The sequence below is a fragment of the Elephantulus edwardii genome, unplaced genomic scaffold (genome assembly GCF_000299155.1).
Source record: "Elephantulus edwardii isolate Elephantulus edwardi_28Jun2011 unplaced genomic scaffold, EleEdw1.0 scaffold00163, whole genome shotgun sequence".
Taxonomy (NCBI): Eukaryota; Metazoa; Chordata; class Mammalia; order Macroscelidea; family Macroscelididae; genus Elephantulus; species Elephantulus edwardii.
In genome coordinates, this window is record NW_006399913.1 from 4,834,645 (window position 1) to 4,840,644 (window position 6,000).

Sequence of the window (6,000 nt, forward strand, 5' to 3'; positions counted from 1 at the left end):
AATCTCCTGAAACATTGGAAACATATTTTTTGTCATCCTAAAACAAGCTCGAGTAATTCTGACATCAGGTATATTAGCGCCAATGAGGACCTGACAATAAATCAGAAACTGGCAGAGTGCCAAGTGCCCACCTCCCATACTGTGGAAATTTTCTGTTAGGCAGACGCAAACGTTCCTAGTGGATTTTAAACGATTAAAGAATCATCCTGCTGTTAGGCGTCATGATTGGGATCAGAGCCTTCAACAAAAGAAGGAGATAACTAAGAGTGAGGCACATTCAGAATGAAGGATGAGAAGACATGGGGGTGGGAGCAGGGAACTTGGGCTGCTGCAGAGATTTGCTATGTCCATTAATCAAAACCATCCCCAGAGAATGACTCCAAACTGAGTCCAGGGGAAACAGGATAAAGCTTTCGCTGTGATGTTTCTTCCCATGATTTTGGCAGGTTCTTCTCTGGGAACTTTCCAATAAAATGAGAAAAATGAAGAGTGTCCTGTAAGCAAAATTTTGCATCCCCACCTCACTTTAATTGTTGTTAGAATTAAAGCACTGTTTTGTTAAGTCAGCAAAGTGAATGGTGGTCTTTGAGTCTTCTTGCCTGTGCACCAATGATCTGCAATTCCCACACCAGCCCTGTGCTTCTACTGACTAAGAATCAATCCAATGAAATCATGTTTTTGGCTCTGCTTTCCACTGATACTGTTTTTTCTATGGGAAGATTGTATTAGGATTAGCTTCTTAACCTCATGCTCAAGAATAAAATCAGTACAAGGCACCTAGCTTGTTCCCAAAGGTAGGGGTGAGGAATCTGAGGTACCATGTACATGATATTTGTCCCTTGGATTGATAGCAAATCCAGGATATGAAGATTTTATTCTCCAGAGGTCTGTCCAGCAGAATAATTTATAATTATCTTTTCTTGACCCGCCAGCAGTTTTTCAGAGGCAATTAATTGTTTGGAAAGAGATTACCCATTCTTCTCCCGCAGAGCAGCTGCTGGATTCGAACTGCAAGACTTCAGGATTACAGTGCAGTTTCTTTTTTACTAATCTTATCGAGTTCACCTTTACCCAAATTGGTATGATAGGAATAGTTTCTGTGTCACATCAGAGAGCCTTATGATTGAGTGAAAACATTAGTTGGAATGTGTGTGTTGGAAAAGTAACATTTATCATAAATTATGCTAGCACTATGGCACGATGTATTCCAAGAAATGACTTTTAGGTAAAAACATCTGTTCTCTCCTAGACCCACATCGCGTTCACGCGCGTGCGCGTGTACACACACACACACACACACACACACACACACACATTATTGGTTTTAGGTGCCATCAAGTCAGTTTTGAAATCACTGCTATGTTTGGGTCTATTGTTATAGACACTGTGTCTTTGAGAATTGTCCACTTTTTTACTGACCCTTCTTAGCTTTACCAAACATGATTTATTTCTCCAAGAGGTACTTCTTCCAGGACGAATTTCTTTCTGTTCTTATGGAAGTTCATGATATTTTCAATATTTCTCCATAATACCAGAATTCAAAGGCATCTGTTCTTCTTAGGTCTTCTTTATTTATTGGCCAATTTTCTCATACATACTATTACTGTTTTTGTGTACCATCGTGTCAGAACTGACCCATAGCTGACCCTCCAGGGGGTTTTCAGAGGCAGTAAATTCCATAGGAGGAGACTGTCCATCTTTTCCCTGCAAAGCAGCTGGTGATTAGAACCACTTACCTTTGGGTTGGCAGAGCAGTTCTTTGCCACTAAATCACCAAAACTCCCTCACATAAATGTATGTATTAGACAATTGTAAATAGCATGATTTGGTGCACCTTAGTCTTTAAAGTGACATCTTTGATTTCTAATATTTTAAAGGCCTTTTTAAAAATTGGACATTATTTGTATATATGAATCCTTTTTTTCTCACCCTAAAAAGTGAGAAATCTTATTTTCTAATTTTAATTATTCTGAATTTTTCTGTATCGTGAAAACTCTTAATAAAATTGAGAAGCTTGAGTCAGACTAGGAAGAAATATATAGATTATTTTTATATTCTCTTGATTCACAAAAATCTATTGTGAAGCAAACCTGTATTTCAAATGCTTCATTGAAAAATGGTCAAGGGACATACAGTAACAATCATCTGATACTGAGCGATCGGTAAGTGTATAAAGGGAGCTCTGGAGACATAGTCCATAGGGCATTGCGCTTCTAACCCAAAGGAGGCACCCCAGGGGCTCTCAGGGAGAAAAAGAAGCAGTCTTTCACTTTACAATTTGCAGTCTCAGAAAATCCACGGGAGGGTCAACCACGAGTAGATTCCAACTGAATGACAATGAGTTTTAGTTCGCGCTAATAAACATATAAAAAGGATCCCTTTAATAACAAAATTAATAAGAATCAGACTGGTAGAAATTTGAAAAGATGCTGTTTACTACTGGAAAAGATACGAAAAATGAGTACTCCTATATAGTGCTGCTGAGATTCTGAGGCTCCGTCTGACATACTTTGGACGTGTTGTGAGGAGAGACCGGTCCTTGGAGAGGGACATCATGCTTGGGAGGGTAGAGGGACAGCACAGGAGAGGAAGGCCCTCTATGAGGTGGATTGATTAGTGACTGGGATAATTGAGATGGGAGTGTCAGAGACAGTGCGATTGGCACAGGACAGAGCAGAGTTTAGGGCTGTTGTACATAGGGTCGCTATGAGTCGCAGGCAATTCGACGGCACATAACAACAACAACACATTAGAAAAAAAGGAGTCTTTTGAAGCAGATTTTCTCAATACTATGAAATACATAGTTTGATTTCTTGACTGCTGTATGATTGTGGCTTCAAGTAAAATGAGGGATCCTTGACAGCTTTAATCTTTCCCCATTTATTATATGGATATCATTTATTCATGTTTACTGACCCAGCTGTGAAGCTTTTAATCAGTAAGTGTTTCACATCTTCTTAGTTTTCTGCAAGCAAGGTTGTATCATCTACATTCTCAGGAGTCTTCCTCCAGTCTGGATACTGAGTTTGCTCAGCATGTAGATTGAATAGATAAGGTGAAAAGATACAACTCTTCACACACACCTTTCCTGAATTTGAACCTTACAGTATTCCTTTATTCTACTCAAATAACTGCCTCTTGGCAGTTGTATAAGTTCTGTATGAGCATAATTAAATGTTCTGAAATTCTCAATTTATTCTTCTCAATGATATCCATAATGCTTTATACATTATACAGTCAAATGTTTTTTGCATAATCCATAAAATATAGGCAAGTATTCTTCTAACATTCTCTGCTTTGAACCAAGATCATCTGGTAACAACAATGATATCCTTCCTTCCGCATTATCTTAATCTGGAGATATGTCAGTATCTGTGTTTTATTGACTGTGTAAAGGCATTTGACTGTGTGGATCACAACAAGCTATGTTGTGATATACATTGAGAAAAGAGAGAGGGAATCCCAGAGCACTTAATTGTGCTCTTACAAAATCTGTGCCTGGACCAAGAAGCTGTTGTCTGAATGCAACAAGGGAATACTGCATGGTTCAAAATCAGGAAAGGGTGTGCATCGGGATTGTATTCTTTCTCCATACCTATTAAGTTTATTGTTGTTGTGTACTGTAGAATCAGACCTGCGCATAGCTGACCATCTGGCAATATTCAGAGGCAGTTAATCACACAGGAGGAGATTGCCCATCTTTCTCCCACAGAGCAGCTGGTAGATTTGAATTTCGTGCCTTTAGGATTGCAGCACAACTTCTTACCATTGGGCCACCAGAGCTGCTGAGCCGGTCATTCATGAAGCTGGACTTTATGAAGAAGAATGTCACATCAGAATTAGAGGAAGACTTGTGCAAATGTCACTACCTTGCCAGCTTAAAGCGAATAGGACCTGAAATGCTTGCTACAGAGGATCAATGAGTACAACCTTCAATATGAGTTCTATCTCATCATCAAGAATACAAAGATCCTTACCAATAGGCCAAAAGGCAACATCATGTTAGGTGGAAAAAGGATTAAAACTGCCAATTATTTTATCTTACTTAGATCCACAATAAACAGTCTTGGCACCAGCAGGCACCAGATCAGTATATGCATTACTTTGGTCAAGTCCACTGTCAAGGACCGCTTCAGAATACTGAAGAGCAATGATGTCAGTTTGAAGATGAAGGTATACCTAATTTAGGCCATAGTGTTAGAATTCCTGTAGAGTGTCCTAGACATAAAAAGATATTTAATAACTTCCATATGAGGGGATTTTAAACTGTGAAGCAAGCTAAATTTTACACACCATAGTTTGTAACTTTTTTCACCAAGGGTGTTCTTTAAAAAAGTACCTGCAGTCAACAAACAGACACATGAAGAGATGCTTAAAATCACTGGATATAAGAGGGATGCAAATTGAATCCACAAGGAGGTATCATCTTACCCCAGTAGCGATGGCAAAATTTAACAGGACAACAAGCAATAAATGTTGGAGAACATGTGGGGTGATTTACATTCTCATACACTGTGGAATTTTAAAATGGTACAGCCACACCGGAGGATAGTTTGGTATTTCCTCAAAAAGCTGACTATAGAATTTCCATAAGATACAGCTATTCCACGGCTAGGAATATATCCTGAGGAAACTAGAACTGAGGCACAAATGGAGATTTGCACACCTGGGTTCATAGCAGTGTTATTCACAATAGCAAGAAAATGAAAATAGTCCAAATGTCTATAAACAAATGGACTGAGAAACGTCCATTCACACGGTGGAATACTATGTAGCACTCAGGAATGATTTAATAAATAACTACTTCTTGATTATCAGAAACACTAGACTCTGTTATGAATAAAAATATGAATTTTGCAAAAAAAGTACCTGCAATATAAACAACAGCATTCAGACAAAATTAGTTTATTTCATTAAGAAGAATATTAAAATCAACTCACTATCTGAAATACCAAGAAAATGTGCAATAACTGTTGAGGCAAGGGATCACTTGTTAGCTGACAGATACAGGAACAATGCCATAAAGGAGGTAAGATTTAGAAGAGGCTTAGAGAGGATAGAGAGCATTTGGTCAAAGTGATCAGGGGAAATTACAGAGAAAGGCTGGGGGATAAGTTGAGTAGAGACAACGGAGTCGGGTAAATTTCTCATTCAAAAGTAGATAGTTCTGTCTGGCATAGGATGTCAGCAGAATGGAAAGTGAGAAGATATGTTGGGGTAGATGACAGAAACTCACCAATACTCTGTGGAGGAGTTTAGGCTTCATTGCATAGACCTTGAGAAGCTGGGGAAAATAATGAGTAGAAAAAAGGTATGATCAAAGCTGGAATAGTTTTGGACTATTCCAGATTTATGGTAGAGAGGTAGTGGAATAAATTCTGGATGCCAGATGCAAGGAGATTGCAGTTGACAGAAAAGAGACAGATGTGAGAATCACTGAGGAGCGTGAATCATGCAAACTTACTCTTGTCTTTTTGCCATATGCCACTACTTTAAAAATGCAAGAAATCAGAGGCACTGTAGCTTAGCTGTTAAGATTGTGCTCTCAGTTTTAGCCACAGTTTTTTGTGCTACACACAGTCAAATACCTTTAAATAGTCATTAAAATACAAGTCAACATCTGGGTTCACGTTCTCTGTGTTTTTTTTTTACTATACAAGTCAACATCTGAGTTCAAGTTGTCTTTTTTTACTAACTTTGTGACACAGAACAGGTTAATTAACCCACCTAATCATCACTTTCTTCATAAGAAAAATGGGGACAATGATATATATTTGACAAGGATCCTAAAGGATCAATTGATAATGTTTTCTTGCAGTGATTATCATCTCATAAAAAATAAAGACATTAGAAATGGAACGCAGAAATATTGACATATTAGGCATTGGAGAGATGAGATGGAATGGCATGGGGCATTTTGAGTCAGATGACCATATGATATATTACTCTGGAGATGAAAAGACAAGGAAAAATGGGGTTGCCTTCATAGTAAAAAAAGTA

The 6,000-nt window shown here is 38.2% G+C and overlaps 1 protein-coding gene across 1 annotated transcript in view; it reads left to right on the forward strand.

The window, feature by feature from the left end:
• Positions 1-6,000, forward strand: part of SYTL2 (synaptotagmin-like 2) — a 99,198-nt gene that overhangs the window by 31,276 nt on the left and 61,922 nt on the right. The window lies entirely within an intron of this gene.